The sequence below is a fragment of the Panthera uncia genome (genome assembly GCF_023721935.1).
Source record: "Panthera uncia isolate 11264 chromosome B2 unlocalized genomic scaffold, Puncia_PCG_1.0 HiC_scaffold_24, whole genome shotgun sequence".
NCBI lineage: Eukaryota > Metazoa > Chordata > Mammalia > Carnivora > Felidae > Panthera > Panthera uncia.
The window spans coordinates 20234617-20252078 of NW_026057580.1; the positions used below are offsets into that span (position 1 = coordinate 20234617).

At 40.2% G+C, this 17462-nt stretch overlaps 1 long non-coding RNA gene across 1 annotated transcript in view; it reads left to right on the plus strand.

The window, feature by feature from the left end:
* LOC125938564 (uncharacterized) overlaps positions 1-17462 on the plus strand; it is a 70391-nt gene that overhangs the window by 26932 nt on the left and 25997 nt on the right. The window contains exon 2 of the long non-coding RNA XR_007462735.1: positions 13122-13294. This is a non-coding gene — a long non-coding RNA (uncharacterized LOC125938564). The remainder of the gene's footprint in view (positions 1-13121; positions 13295-17462) is intronic.

A 17462-nucleotide genomic window follows, 5' to 3' on the forward strand; every position in this document is an offset into this window, starting at 1 on the left:
AAAGAAAAACCAAAAATTTGTATTTTTCATAGAAACAGTGAAATTTAAAATTCTTTATTAAATTGAAAAAAAAATAGATTTTCAACTTGTTATGAATCCATGTCTATCCTCCAGTCTACACATTTACAAATTACTTATTAGAATGAGAAAAATGTATTGTCTAAATAAAAACAGATCAGTCTTTTACTTTATCTAAAGGGGAGCAAGGTTTATTGAGAATAATTTCTTGTCACTGAAAACTTGATGGCTTCTAGTAATTAGGTCCTTCCTTTTCTTTATATTCACAACTTGCCCTTCAAGACTTTGCCCAAGACTGGCATCTACGGTTTGCAGAATCAACCTTCTTCCCCTTTTCACAAATTGGAACAGCGTGTACCCATCCACAGCCTTCTGGCTCCCCTCCCTTGGCTCCACAGTCCCTGAACAACTGCCAATAGTCTTCTTGTATTTAAATTCTGTTGGTACCCCAACCGGAATTTGTTCAGCCTTGGAGACATACGCTCATTCGAAGCCAGGCGTTCTCTTAAAATGCCCCACTCATTTTGTGCTTCGGTTTCTTCCTACTGCTATTTGTATGACAAATATTCAGCTTCATGATAGTTGGAGCAGGAGAGCTGGTGTTCTGAGGTGGAAGCCAGGAAGTCCCAAATGTACATCCATATTGTTACTCTCCAGCAGTATGATGATCTTGGATTAAGTTGACCCGTTCTTTGGGCTTCAGCTTGCGTCTCTGTAAAATAGGAATAATAATAGCTATTGTTATTAACCTGTCAGATCATAGTGAAGATTGAAAGAGATGTTTGTGAGAGTGCTGGCCGCAAGCTGGTTGATAATAACAACTAAGCAGAGGAGACAAATAGATGTGCTTCCTCGTAGACATGCGGATTCATGGGACTTCAGAGTTGGAAGGTACTAGGGAAGCCGCCCAGTCTTGCCTCCCACTCACTAGAACTGGTACTCATGAACAGCACATCTCATTCAACAGCTTCTCTCTGTCACAGGCTACCACCATAACTTCTGCTCCTGAGCAGCACATCTGTGCCTTCCATGCTCCAACAAAACCTTCAAAAGGCCTTTTCTCCGTGCCAGCTACTTTAAACCCTCAATCTCCTTAGTTCTTACAATAACCCTGTATGGTATGCATTTTTACCTTCACTTTACCGCTGTGGAAACTGAGATGTTTAAGTAACTGGTCCAAGGTTACACAGTTAATAAATGGGATTCAACCAGATCTGTCTGAATCTCAAGCCCCTGTTCTTTTCTGCCTTTTCAAGAAAAGAATTGGGCCTGTATTTCTCAAGTCTCAGCTCTCCCCTTGCTCCTCTTTTAGGGGTATCCTTGTGCTATGGACTGAATTATGTTGCTCAAAATTCCTATGTTGAAACCCTACCTCCCAACGTGGTAGTATTTGGGGATGGGGCCTTTTGGAGATACTCAGGGTTAGATGAGGTCATGAGAGTGGAGCCCTCAGGATGGGATTAGTGCCCTTATAAGAAGAGGCCCCAGAGAGTTTGCTCTCCACCCCCTCCTTGCCCCCATGCCCACAAAGAGGTCATGTGAGCACACCTAGCAGGACCAAAAGGAATGGCCTCAGAATCACACCTACCTTGTGGGCACCTTCATCTTAAACTTCCAGTCTCCAGGGCACCTGGGTGGCTCGGTTGGTTAAGTGTCCAATTTCGTTTCATGTCATGATCTCGTGGTTTGTGGGTTCCAGTCCTGTGTCGGGCTCTGTGCCGACAGCTCAGAGCCTGGAGCCTGTTTCAGGTTCTGTGTCTCCCTCTCTCTCTGCCCCTTCCTTGCTTGTGCTCTCTCTCTCTCTCTCTCTTTCAAAAATAAATAAACATTAAAATAAAAAAAAAAAATTTAACTTCAGCCTCCAGAAGTTTGAGAAATAAATGTCTGTTGTGTAAGCCACCCAGTCAATGGTGTTATGTCCCGGCAGTCTGAACAGAGACACTGTCTTTGTATCTATGCCTTCCTTTCCCCAGTTGGTCTTTTCCAAATCTGACTTCAATGAGCTTGCGATTCAACCTACACAGTCTCTCCAGCTCTCAGCTTCCTGCCTCCCCCATTGTTCATTGTATCTCAGTGTTGGGTTTTCAACAGTTTTCTTACTTTCTGGTGACATCTTTCTTTTTCTTTTTTTTTTTTTTTTTTTAATTTTTTTTTTTTTTTTTTTTTTTGGGGGGGAGAGAGAGAGTGCACACAGGGGGGGGGGGGGGGGGGGGGGTGTGAAGAGAGAGAGGGAGACATAGAATCCAAAGCAGGCTCCAGGCTCTGAGCTGTCAACACAGAGACCGATTTGGGGCTCAGACCCACAAACCATGAGATCATGATCTGAGCCAAAGTCAAAAGCTTAACCAACTGAGCCACCCAGGCGCCCCAAGACACCTTTCTGTTCAGTGTCTCAGGCCAGGTAATCAGACCTATGTTTTTCACCTGAATGGTTTGATGCTTGCCTTCATATCTGACTATATCTGTCCTTGAGTACTCCAAAATTTAAAAAAGACATGGTTACTTCTTACTGAGACTGATAGTGCCTTCAGTTGACCCTAGTGTCTGCTTTGGAGTCCAAGTTAGACCCTGACTAACAGTGCCCCCTTACTTCTTGTTTCCTAGGAGCTGCAGGTATTGGCCAGGCAAATCAGGAGGTTACCAGATACAGTGTGTGAGCCTTCTTGATCTGGTGATATCTTCTTTCCCACATCTTTCCCTTCTCAGATCCCTATGCATTTGTTGTTTATTCTACCCAGTTCAGCCCTTGATTATAGGTTGTACCTCTTAGGCAAAATGCTCAGGACCTACAGTTCTTTTTAGGGTCTAAAAAAAAGTTTGAGATCTAGAAAAAAACCGACTTAAAAAAAAAAACCTTGCATAATCAAAATTAATATGTATATCTTTAAATGTCCACAAATTTAACATCATGAAAAACAATTAACTGGCAACTCAACTCTACTCTTAGGTGATAACATATAAATAATGTCTGATGTAAACATGTTCACTTGAACATGTTTAGAATGAAGTGGGTGCAGTAGAGTCTCTGAGTATGAGAGTGCCTGGAACCTACCCGAGTCTGAAAACAGCTTTGCTTGATTATGCATGATTTCATACTTATTCTAACTCCCTATGTTACTCTTGATACCTCAGTAAGAATGTAAATTGGTAAAGTAGTCAAATCCTTCAACATATTGGTGTCATCTACTATGTGTTAAATACCAGGCTTGGTATTCAGGGTGGGAGTGAAGGGTAATATATAAAAGACAAAATGGGGTCCCTGGTCTTAAGGAGTTCAAAGTCTAGATGGCAAGAAGGGACTTCATCTTTCCCAATTTTCCTTTGCCTCCCCTGGCTTCTTTCAGTTCCTCAAATTCACACAGCTCCTTCTTTCCTGCCTCAGGACCTTTGTAGATGCTGATCCTTCCTGCCACCCTTCTTCTAGCCCATCCTTCAGTATCTGTTTAAATGTCACTTCCTTGGAGACCTTCCCTGACCACACTCTGCCGCCACTCCCTACCCCATCTAACTTAGACCCCTCTGTTATTCATAATTTTCTAATTATTTTTGGTTTTGTTTTGCCTTTGCAGCACTTATCACTTGAAATCACTATCATGTTTATTCACTTACTTACTTACTGTCTATCTTACCTCATTCATTTATAAGCTCTAAGAAGGCAGCAAAACCAGGTCTGTTTTGTTCACAGCTATGTATCCAGTGTCAATCACCGTTGTTTGGCAGACAATAGTGTTCATTAAGTATTTCCTTAATACATGAGAGAGGAAGAGCACACACTCCTAAAGCAGGTAAATAGCAATGTGAAAATGCCTAGAATTAAAAGGAAATCACAATACTCTGTATAATACTGCAATGGTGAATACATGTCATTATACATTTGTACAACCCATGGAATGTACAACACCAAGGGTGAACCCTAATGTAAACTGTGTACTTTGGGTGATTATGATGTGTCAAGATAGGTTCACCAGTTGCCACAAAGGGCCTACTCTGGTTGGAGATGTTGATAATGAGAGCAGCTATGCATATGTGAGGATAGAGGATATATGAGAAATTCCTGTACTTTCTGCTCAGGTGTGCTGTGAACCTAAAACTGCTCTCAAAAAAAAAAAAAAAAGATATGGACCTATAAGGGAGCAGCTGAGTAGAGAGAGGACAGATAGACAGGATTTGATTACATGGAGAAGAGGACTGAGCACTGAGTTGGGAGAGTAGCATGGGGAGGAGCCTGGTTGTAAAGATAGGTCTGCTGGTCTCAGAACAGTTGGAAACGCTAGCCCGACTGCCTGATTCCCACTTGACAATGGTGGGAGACCAAAGTAGACAGCAGGTTCAGACCATACTGGGGAGGGCCTTGAAAGCTGTTCTGAGAGTGATGGGGAGCCACTGACAGTAGTGATGAGACAAGATGCAAGTGGTGATGAACTGCAGGGTAGATGGTAAACTAGGCAAAGAATAGAGGCAGGATTTAGGAAGATCCAGAAGACCCTTACAGTTATCCAGGGTTGAGATTCTAAAGGCTCTTAGAAAGCCAGGCTCCTAATTTTCATTCTTTTATATCCATCACTACATCTTATTAAATCCTAAGTAGTCAAGGTTTGAACCATAGATGAGAAAACAGATAATCTGGCATGAATACACTAAATAGTCTTTAATTGGAATTAAAAAAAAGCTGTGGAAACACAAGCATACATTTTCTTCAAAACTTCAGTTTGAATCATGAGTGTATTTTGTTCTATTTCTTATCATTGAGTATCTGGGATAATTAGAGCATGAGTTTACATTTTTTTCCCTCTAAATCAAGAAACAGTTATTCAATCTCCATGCATAAATGGAGAATAGGGACACAGAGGAAGAGTATCAGGACTATATTTTGTGTCTCTTGCCCAGATACCAATGTCATTTGCCTCATGCTCCCTAATAGAGCATTGTCTGCCTATTGAACACTAATCACGAATTATAGAGGCTCTGACTGCCCCTGGATTTACCTCTGGCCACTGTGACTGGGCATCTCCATATATAGCCTCATCTTATCTAGTTCCTTGTAAGTTTCTCTTTGAAATAGCACTCTGATGAGGCAAGAAAAATGTTTACTCTGTATAAAACATAAACATAGGACTGATATGAAAAAGATCTTGAGTTAAAAGAGAATGGGAAATCTCTTACATCTCTTAAATGTCTATGCATTGTTAAAAATAAAAATGTCTATATTTTTTGACGTGGAAGAAACCCTTGTAGTAGAGACCATGGGCATTCTCCCCTTCATCCATATTGTATACCCATCAGTGATCAGCTGGTCACATGTCCCTTGGAACAAAGACTCCATTTCCTGCCATCTCTTCTAGCTGGGTGAGGACATGTGTCTAAGTCCTTTATATGCCTATTGTAACATCTTTAATGAGAATATCTTATATTTTATATCATCTTTCTTCCTGGAGGATCAAAGATTTTTATACATTTTCAAAAATAGTATCTCTTTAATTAAAATTTTAATATCCATGGTGTTCAAAGTATTATAATATTTTTATTACCAAGAGATGTTACAGCTGTTTTAAAAAACAATGACTTTCCAATTCACTCAAGGACTTTTTTTTTCTCATTTTAATATATGCAAGTTTCTTTGAAAGGAGGTAGAATAATGGAGAAAGAAGCAAGCAGTCTAACTTCATTTTTAAATGTGAAATAATTTTCCTGGTAATTATTTGCAAGAGCGATAGATTACCTATTTAACATTTAAATCCAAGTTACGGTTAATAAGGTGTAATTAACACTCCTCAAATTTTACGTCAGAAAACTGAAATATGAGAAGTGTATGTCAGTCAGGGCTCTCTATAGTAAGCAAGAGAAACCAATTCTGGTTAATTTAAATACAAAACACATATATTTCTTTATTTTTTTAATTTTAATTTTTTTATTTGAATATAGTTGACACACAATGTTGCATTAATTTCAGGTGTACAACATAGTGATTCAGCATCTCTACCTGCTATGCTATGCTTGCCACAAGTGTAGCTACCATCTATCACCATACATTGCTGTTACAGTATCATTGACTATATCCCTCTGCTGTGCCTTTTATTTCCATAACTGGAAGCCTGTATCTCCCACTCCCCTTCACCCACTCTGCCCATCTCCCTACACCCCTCCTCTGAATAGATTTATTTTTATTTATTTTTATGTTTTATTTATTTATTTTGAGAGAAAGAGAGACACCGAGAGAGAGAGAGTGAGAGTGAGCAGGAGAGAGGCAGAGAGAAAGGGAGACAGAGAATCCCAAGCAGGCTGAGCCCCGATCAGCACAGAGCCCAACGTGGGGCTTGAACTCACGAACTATGAGATCATGACCTGAGTCGAAATCAAGAGTCAAATGCTCAACCAACTGAGCCACCCAGACACCCCTGAATGGATTTATTTTTAAAGTATTGGGAAGGTTATAGAATCTTCTAGGGTGTGAAAACTAGACTTGGAGGCCACATTGCAGAACTGACATCCCTGATGAAATTCAGATTTGGTTGCCTTCCAAGTGAAACCAGCTAAAGGAAATGAAATGTCCTGGCTGAGCAAGGGCACAGTTTGGTGACCTTGGCATGCTTTTGAAGGATAAAGGCATATTTGGCTATAAAAATGCAATATTGTGGCTTTAAGGTTTAATTTTTTTTTACTGTTTATTTATTTTTGAAGAGAGAGAGAGACAGAGCATAAGCGGGGGAGGGCAGATAGAGAGGGAGCCACAGAATCCGAAGCAGGCTCCAGGCTCCGAGCTGTCAGCACAGGGCCCGACGCGGGACTCAAACTCACAGACCGCGAGATGATGACCTGAGCCGAAGTCGGACGCTCAACCGAGCCACCAGGCACCCCTAAATTAAGTTTACATGATACAGATGTGACCACTGTTCCTAACTTAAGTCAAGCAAGAAAACATTCACTATCTCATAAATCTTACCAAATTGAGTTCACAGGACATTGTAAATAATGCATATATTCTATCTGTTGGATTACAAATCAGATCAACATGCCCAATATTAAACAGTCACATGATTTATTTGTGCATATTTAAGGCTCAAAAAGTTGGCCCCCCACACTCTCACAGTCATTGAAGCTGCTATTGAGAACTTAAGGGGGGTTAAAATGGATTATTGGCAAGAGTTCAGGCACAAGGCAAGGAGCCAGTCCTGTCGGTCTGATTAAGGAGTTTGCAATACAAAACAGCTCATGAATTCTTCCTCTGACCAGAGCAGAAAGCACCTTTGTCCCCTCTGCAGACGGTTGTTGAAAGTCAGCAAGATGCCTTCACTTTGGCTGATTTCAGCGTTGGAGAGACAGGGTGAGAAATAGACGTGCTCTTTGGTATATCCACCAGGAATGTCAGCCCCACCAGGAAGTGTGCTTTGACTGTTACTTGCTGCTTGTAAAAGAGATGCCCCACTGATGTTCCCCTATTGCGTGATCTCATTACTTTTTTTTTTTTTTTTTTGCTTAAAAAACAAATATTTGTTATCTCGATGTTTCTGTGGGTCGGGATCTCAGAAGAAGCTTAGCTGGATGGTTCTGGTTTCAAGTCTCTAATGGGGTTGCTGTCAAGCTATTGGCTAGAGCTGTTGACATTGGAAGGCCTGAGTTGGGCTGTAAGATCTGTTCTCAAGGTGGCCTTCTCATTTGGGTGGCAAATGGATGCTGGCTATAGGCAAGGGGCGTCGGGTTCTCACTACATGGGCCTCTTCATCACACTGATTTTTTAGAAATTGAGGTATAATTGACATGTATAACATTATATTAGTTTCAGGTATACAACATAATGATTTGGTATTTGTAGACATTGTGAAACAATCACCACAATAAGTCTAGTTAACACCCATCACCACACACGATCACACATTTTTTTTCTTGTGATGAGAACTTTTAACATCTACTTTCTTAGCAACATTCAAATATGCAGTATAGGATTGACTATAGTCACTATGCTGTATGTTACATCCGCACTCAGTGCTTTTAAGACGAGAGAATAGTAATAACAATACAACTTTCTGGCTCTTAATGAGCAGACACTACGTGCCTGGGATTGTGCCAAGCATTTAGATGCTTTATATCCTTTTATCCCTGTAAGAATTCTGTGAGGAAGGCACTGCCATGTCTCCATTTCACAAGTGAGGAAACTGAAGATCTGAAACTTTGTGCAACCCCCTTCAAGACAAACACATAATAGTGAGAGGCAGCCTGGTCCAGAATCCAGCCTGTGATGGGAAAGCCAGTGTTCCCAGCCACCATGCCACACTGTGGGATCCTGGCCTTGCTTTCCTTCTTAGTATTTTTCTTAATGTCTCTCATCATCCTCCATTTCCCCTCACATCTCTTACTTGCCAGTTAGTTCCATGGCAGTGCCCTGGGAGTGTATTTCGAGAATGGCCACTGGTGAGCCTCTCTCTGTTCTTATTGGAACCTCACAGAATCAGCCACAGAATAATGAAATTATCAAACCAAAGAGGTCTGTGTGCATTTTCTGCCCCACCCACTCTGAATTTGTGTCTTATGAGTGGCATATATCTTTAATAGAGCTGCCTAGTGAAGCATTACCTCCACAGTCTCGGGACCCGAGCTATCCCTGGCCACCAAAGGAAGAGCCATCCCAGCTGGAAACTTCACCAACCCCAAGCCATATTGGGAATCCATTTCCTTGCTTATCTGGCAGAGTGCTCCCCTCTAGCCTCAGCTTGGGTCTGTATTTCCACTCTGGGTCCTCAGTCCCTGTTTGCTTTGCTCCAGCCCTGAGTCCTGGCTGAGAAAGGGTCTTCCTTCTCAAGGAAGGCTTCCTTGTCAACCCAGGCTCAGGCGATTCTGCACTAACCCTGTCCATTCCTATTTTCTCCATTGGGAGCAGGAGAGTCTCCAACACTCCAGAGAAGGCCCACCCTCTTCCCTGACCCTTTCTAGGGATCTACCAGTCCTTTTTCAGGCTGATTCAGCTGGAAAAAAGCAAACCGTGAGATAAAAGAGTAAGGAAAAGGACTCAACTGAGCCTTCTCACTCTAGAGGTATGCAAGCCATCTGAGTGGACACCATCATCCACCAGAACTTTTTCAAAATAATTTTACTGAGGCTCTTTACATGTCAAGAACAAAATCTGGTGATTTTTAAAAAAATTTTTTTCAAGTTTTAGTTTTTAGAGAGAGCATGAGTTGGGGAGAGGCAGAGAGAGAGAGGGAGACACAGAATCTGAAGCAGGCTCCAGGCTCTCAGCTGTCAGCATAGAGCCCGATGCGGGGCTCGAACTCACAGACCGTGAGATCATGACCTGAGCTTAAGTCAGATGCTTAACTGACTGAGCCACCCAGGTGCCCCCAAATCTGGTGATTTTTAAAGTAAATTTATCAAATAGTGCAACCATCAACATAAGTCCACTTAGGAACATTTTCATCACCCGAGGAAGATCCGTCATGCACCTTTGCTGTTAATGCCCTGCCTTCCACCCTGGGGTACCACAAATCTAATTTCTGTCTCTATAGCTTGGTTTTTTATGGATGTTTCATGTAAAAGGAATCATATACTATGTGGTTACCTGTGTCTGGGTACTGTCACTAAGCATCAGGTCTTTCAGATCCCTCTGTAATTTGATCCTTTTTAATGCTGAGTATCTTTTCATTGTATGGATATACCACGGTTTGTCCACTCGCAAACTTTTATGAGCATTTAGGTAGTTTCCAATTTGGGGCTATTATGAATAATACTGCTGTAAACATTTGTGTGCAAGTCTTTGTGTGGATCACTGGAACTCTTTTCAGACTTAATAGGCCTGTCTTTTTGTTTTTTTCCTAGTCCTAACTGTCAAGTTCCTATATTTCTTTCGGACACGATCCTTAGCCATTGGCTCATTTGGAAAGCAGAAAATACTCATAGTCCCCAAGCCAGTGAGTGATCACATCAATCATAGTTCAGATTACTAGCTTCACTTATTTACCCAAATATTGTCTGAAACTTCTTAGAGACTCAGTTACTCACCTGGAGAAGGTGGAACCCTTCACAAATCCCCTGACACATATTTCTTCATTCGATTGCTTTCCTTTTTAAAAAGGTTTTAACAAATTTTCTATTGATGGTCTTTCAGATTGTTTTCAAACTTTTATTATTACAAAAAGCACTGTAAGTGGATAATCTTGTAAACTTGTATAAGTCGTAAGTACAGTATGTCTATAGAATAAATTCCTCAGAGTAGAATTTGAGTCAAAGGTATATGTTCTTATAATTTGGATAGGTATTGTGAAATGTTTCTTCAATGTGGTGACAATGTATGCATATTTCCTCATACACTCATTAGCGTTTGGAATCCCAACTGTTTTTTTTAAAAAACAATTAAAAAATATTGTTTTTTAATCTAAGCTAACCTAACAGGTCTAAGGTAGATCTCAACATGATTTGAATTGCATTTCTCTTTTGATGAGTGAAGTTGAGCATATTTTTATGTACCTAAAAGCCAATTTTGTTTCTTTTGTGAATTCTCTGTTTCTATCATTTTCCGCATTTTTCAGTCTTTTCCTTATTGCTTCATGGGACACTTAACCCTTTGTTTTGGTAGAAGTTGCAAATATTTTCTTTCTTTTCACTTTGGTTGTTTTGTCAAACAGAATTTATTTATGTGTTCATTTATTTGTTTATTTATTTTTGTGGTAAAATATATATGACATAAAATATATTTTAACCATTTTTAAATGTACAATTCAGTCGCCTTACGTACAGTCACCATGTTGTACAACCATCAACATTATCCATTTCCAGAACAGAAATCCAAAATAGAAACTCTGTACCCATTAAATAACAGCTCCCCTTTCCTCCCTCTGTGCCCCAATCCCGGCCCTGGTAAGCACTATTTCCACTTTACGTTTCTGTGAATTTTACTACTCTAGGTATCTCATATAACTGGAATCTGACAGTACTTGTCCTTTTGTGACTGGCTTATTTCATTTAGCATAATGTCTTCAAGGTTCATCCATGTTGTAGCACGTGTCAGAATTTCCTTCCTTTTTAAAGCTGAATAATATTCCATTGTATGTATATGCCACATTTTGTTTATCCATTTATCAGAATTTTATTTTAATGTGGAAAAATCTCTTTTTTAAATGGGTTCTAATATTTAGGCTAATCAAGGGTATAAAAATTCTTCTCTACTTTCTTCTACTACCTTTATAATTTAATTTTTTTTTAATTTTACATTTGAAGCTTTGAATCAGCTATAATTTATTCTAGTTGAATTTGCAGGGTTTGCATCTAACAAAAGAAGAAAGTCATTTTGAAGATTGGGTTCCCCAAGACACAGATTCTGGTACAGAGATTTGAATGCAAGAAGTTTGATAGGGAGCCCTCTCAGGAATCATATCTATAAAGGAGTGAAGGAAGCAAAACTGAGAAGAGGGAGAAGTTGAATTGAAATGCAGTGGCAGCAAATCTTTAGCCAATTCCATGAGTTCTGCACCTGGAATGGTTGCAGAATTGTCTTAAATTGAGCAAAGGTCCAGGCATTTGCACCCCTGCATCAACCAGTCCTTGGATGTTATGGACCCTAAGAGTATAATTTTGGATGAGGCAGTCCCCTTCTGCTGACTTCAGTTCCTAGGGAGGGACTCAGCCAGGAGCCTCAGTGAACAGCACTTTCAGCAGCTGTGAGAATCGGTGCCTTGGTCCTGAAGCGGGCATATGGACGGTGTACCACAGCATCCACAACACTGCCTTCCAAACACCATGTAGTAATTAATGCATCTCTTTGCTCACTTTATTATATACAAAAACCCATATGTGTTTGGGTCTATCTCTGGACTGCTCTATTTTGCTCCATTGATCTATTTTTTCATACATCAGTAGTATACTGTTTTAAAAATTATAGTTTTAAAATATATTTTAACGTATGCTAGGGCTAGTCCCTTCTCATTAACATCAAAATTTTCCTGGTTATTCTTGCTTGTTGATATTTCTATAGAAACTTTAGATCAGCTTGCTAATTAAATTTGGGTAGAGGAGGATGACTGGATTAAATTTATAGATTAATTTAGAGAAAACAGACATATTTATACTATTGAGTCAGCATCCTCTCCATGAATATGTTTGGACTTTTTATTTGTTCAAATTATCTTTCATTTTCCTCACCGGTGTTCTAAACTTTTCTTTCTATAGTTATTATGCATCTATTATTATTTAATTTATCCTTAACTTTTATCCTTAAAAAAATTTTTTTTAATGTTTATTCATTTTTGAGACAGAGAGAGAGCATGAGTGGGGAGGGGTAGAGAGAAAGAGAGGGAGACACACAATCCAAAGCAGGCTCCAGGCTCTGAGCTGCCAGCACAGAGCCCAATGTGGGGCTCAAATTCCCGAACTGTAAGATCATGACTTGAGCCAAAATCAGATGTTTAACTGACTGAGTCACCCAGGCGCCCCTATCCTTAAAATTTTTTTTATAAGTGGGGTCTTTTCTGTAGATTCCTGCCTGATTGTTGGTATATATGAAGATTAATTATTTCCATACATTAATTTTGAATGCAACCACCTTACTATATTGTCTTACTGCTTATGATAGTTGTTTAGTTGATATTCTTAGGGTTTTCAGATATGCAGTTTTATCACTTTCAGATAATGACATTTTTGCCTCCTCTTTTCTAATTATTCAGCCTCTAATTTCTTCATTTGACTTAATAAGCAAAAGTACAGGATATTTTAAAACACTAAAATCCTGAAACACATAATTCACAACAGGAAAAGAAAGCCATTGTGTATACTTTTACAGCTGTGGTAACTACACTCTTTATAATTATATGTTGTAGTTATAATCTTGTCAGTGGCTGTTTCCATTGGAAATTATGATTTTCCTTGAGGGCAAGGATTGTGTTATTCACTTTTATATCCCTGGCACTTAGCTTAGTGCCTCAATAAATGTCTGTTGAAAAATTAAAGAAAAACCAATAATCCAATAACCAAAAACCAAAAACCAATAATCCCAAACAAGTAAAATAACTATCATTTACAAAGTGTCTGTTAATGTCGACTAGCCCAATTTCTCTTAAATTTTTTTAAACCATGGAACATAAAATAATGTTTTTTTTTGTTTTTATTTTTGTTTTTCTTAGGTCTGGACACCTTCTCTCCTTGATCGAGTTCTCTGTTCTGCTAACCAAGTGTCTGCTTCAGAAGCCTGATAACCTCTCTATCACCAAACACCAACCGGCCGAGACCAAGTGAGCCATGCAGGTCAGCTCCAGTACCCTGGACAACCTGGAGAATCAAAGACTCCAACCTCCAGGTATAGAGCAGATGTAATGTGGGTAATTCTGGAGAGCATAGGCCAAAGACTGAAATCCTTCTGATCAGTTCTATATTTGGTGTCTGTCATTTTGAAACATCTTTGAGAAAAAAAGAAATAGGTCCTGGCCTACTCTGAGGTCTCTCAATTTTTCTGGTGGTCTGAAACATTCTCAAAATAACACAAGCAGTAATTGACTCAGCCAGAACTTGAGGTTACATTCACTGACTCCAAGTCTAGTGCTCTCTACAGTAGACTACCATGTTACTTCTACTGATTTTTACTCACCAGAAACTGGTTTAGTTCTCTTCTATTTAGGTGATGGTGGGTGAGAGTGCCTTCTAATTTACAAAAATGTTGTCAGTATTCCTACGAATATTAGCACACAAAAGGAAATTATAGTAACAATAAGAATAAAAATCTCAGCCAGAATTTGCAGAAAAGATACAAGGTAATACAATAATGAAGTACTATTTTACATTTATTAAGCCACCAACAAATTCTGTGGTAATAATTTCTAATGACAGAAGATTGTGCTGAAATGCTCCTGATGCAGCAGTATAAATGCTCTAATGTTTTTGGAAAGCAATTTGGTAACAGATACCAAGAGACCTAAAGATAGATGTTCACACTCTTTTACTCCATCATCCTACTACTCAGAATTTATGTAAGGAATTAATTCAGTTGAAAAGATAGTCATCTGAAGGAAGATATTAATTTTATGTAAGATGTACTCTATAATAAAAAGAAACTGAAACGGCCAACAATAGAGGATGGTTTTAAAAAATTATGCTACATCAACTGAAGGGAATGTTATATTGACATTAAAATAAGATTTACAAATACTACATAATAATATATGGAAAGAGTGCTTTATGACAGTAGGAAGTTAAAAAATAAACACAAGAGTACAATGCACACAAAGATAATACTCAAGCCCCCACCCTGCAAAAATATGTATCAACTAGGGAGAAACATAGAAAAAAAGAAAATAGATGTATTAGGGACTGATATAATTTGTTTAATGTTTATTTATCTATTATTTTTGAGAGAGGGGGGGCAAGGAGGGAGGCCAGAAAGAGAGGGAGAGATAGAGAATCCAAAACAGGCTCCCTGCTGTCCATGGAGAGCCAGACACCAGGGCTCAAACTCATGAACCATGAGATCATGACCTGAGCTAAAGTCAGAAAAGCTTAACTGACTGAGCCACACAGGTGCCCCAGGCAGTGATATAATTAAAAACTGCCACAAGGTGAGTTCCCCAGAAAACGGATTCTGAGATGGAGATTTGAATGCAAGAGGGTTCTACCTCTTGATCCCTCATGATCAGCACCTGGGAGAGAGTGATGGCAGCAGGAGTGGGTAGAGAAAAAGTTGGGCTCATTGCAATCCCAGGAGAGATGCTGAAGCTGGACTGGCCTTGGTACTGGTAAGCAGGAGTGACTTTGGATGAGCCTAGTGGGCATCTTTCCCTGAGGAAAACTTAGAGGAAGGTTAATGGAAAAAACTGGTCTCTTCCACTGCAACTGGTCTCAAGGTCCCACCTAGTACTCATTAACTCCACCTTCTACTGTCCATGATGAAGTTCACTCACCCTTAGCTAGTGGTTTTTCTGGACTAGGTGGTTTTTCTAAGTGGCCCAGATTCTGTGCCTTAGGGACTTGATCTCCTGGTCACCTTGCCCTTCTCAGGCTAAGGCTGCTGCAAGGGAGTACAAAGTGGTCACCCATATCCTGAGGTCAAATATATTCTTCCATGCCCCCTATCTCCTCCAGATATTTAGGGTCAACTTCTCCCTTAGGACAGTGACTTCTTTCTATGCCTGCTGATTTCTTCACATGAGAAACCCAAGGTGACTAAGCAGCGGACAAAACTTGAACTTGAGTAGGATTCTTGCTGTGCACCCTGGTGGAACATCCTTTATCTGGGAGCCAAGATCTCTAAATTCACAGAGCCCAGAGTTGCAGGAACAAGTGCAGAAATTCTCCCCGTGGACCTCTGGGAGTGTGGGTAAGCAGGGACACTTCTACTTCTACCCCTCAGTTCTTAGACCCACGTACTCGGACCATTAGGGACACCACACTATATAATAGCTGTTGATTTAGGGTATATTCTGTAAGGTATCACCTCTAGGCCAGTCTCTCAGTTGTATCTCAATAAGCCTTTTCATTGTTCTATCTGTGTGGTGCAGTGTGGGATAAGGCCAGGGGATCCCATGATCATATACCCACTACCACACCTCACCTTATCCCTATTTGTGGATCAAACACTCTGTAAGCCCTCGGATAATGATGTTGTCTAGGGCCCTGTAAATAGGAAAGGCAAACTCACAGCTAAAATATTTGTCAGTATCAGTCAAAATTAATTATTACCAGGGTTGAAGGAATCCAGTAGAAGTCAACTTTACACCAAAAGACTGATTGATCTCCCCTAAGTTATGGTGCTGTATTAGGAACATAGGATTGGTCTCTATTGCTGGAGGTTTGGAAATTTGGTAGTGGCAGTAGCTAAAGCAGTATTGGTGAGTGGAAGCCCATACTGTTGAGCCCATATGTATCTACCATTCCTGCCACCATGGCTACTTTGTTGTGCCAACACTGAGGGCAACACAAAAGCCAGCTGATGTCAGCTGGCTGAGCCATTCTGTTTAGTGCTTAGTGTGTTCTGTGGTTCAGTTAAGAGTTCTGGGTGTTTAAAATGACTCAGATATGGAATTTGGGCAAGCAATCATGAATTTTTATTGGTATTGCTGTCCTCAGCCTCAATTATTTTGATTGGATATATTGAACAATATTCTTGTTGGCTGCCCATCTATCTTGCCCATAAGGATACTCTTTTCAGTTATCCATCTCCGTAGCTTTCTAAGGACCATGCCCCTCTTTCTGCCTCTCCAACCTTGCCTCTCACTACAATAGTTGAATGCATTTTGCTTCTAAAGTTTAAGCACTGCCACTACCTCTAATATTTCAGACTACTCTCATCCCCATTATTATAAAGGAGCCCAGTTCTGTGATGACACCTCTAACCACAAGTTGTGGACTTGTGAAACCAGTGAGTTTCTCAGTGAATCTGATGTCCCTCTTACCAGGTCCTTCCTTACTGCTTTGGTCTTTCCTCTGAGCCTTCACATGGAAAATAGTCATCTGGTGGAGTTTTCAGCCTCACATAATAAATCCACTCAAGTATGCTTCCTTCTACGACACATTGGTTCCTTTTTCCATTGTCTGCAAAAGAAGTTCTGGCATTTACTTCTCATTGAGTGTGGGCATCACTTTCTCCAAGTATCTAAGAGCCATCCTAGCAGTGTAAACTGCCAAAGCCCAGGAGAATGCTTCCATATCAACACTCCCTTGGCCAACTTTATATTGTACTTCCCCTTGATTCTACACCCTCAGAATCCAATCGTGTACATCCTCTCTTAGCTCATATTGGCTATGTCCTGCAGCTCCTTCAGGGTATAGTTCCTTTCTTCTTCTTGCAGACCCAGTGCATCTGTGACTGCATTTGTTGTGACTTAATGCACTATGTTATTGACTATAATGGGTTATGATGGGTCTAGTGGCAAGAAGGGAAATGGTGGCAGATTCGGATAGGACATATGTTGTCTTGCAAGTCAGAGGCATAAGTACCATCCTTATGGGAGTGATGAGTACCAGCCTTTGACAAGGAGTAGGCCCTTTATGCACACCTAGAGGCTTCAAGGGAATATGCAGCTTCAAGATTTCTGTCACATCAACCCAAATACCCACCTCCCATTTATCAGGGTCACACTCTTTCCCAATTAGAGCTTCAACCTAAGTGTAGCAGACCCGCCACTGAAAAGTTAATGTCTTCTGGAGCTCTGCTAATTTGATGCTTAAATCTTGAGCCTGATCTTTGATTTTATCTGCCCTCCAGCTATTGGAAATGACAGTCTCATTGTGCTCTGCAAAGAGGCCCTCCGGCTTTTATGTTTAGCCGTTAATTACTGATTAATTGTGCTCAGCCTTTCCTTGTCTTTCTCCAGAGCATCTCTTGCCCTTATAATTACCAATTTCCTCATGCTTCTCAAATACTGGTTCCATTGCCCCAACCAGTGCCCTCCATTCCAAAAGTATGCCATTCCAGAAACTGTCAACAATCATACCACTGCTGCGGGCCCGGCTTTATCCATGCTCTTGATGGGGTC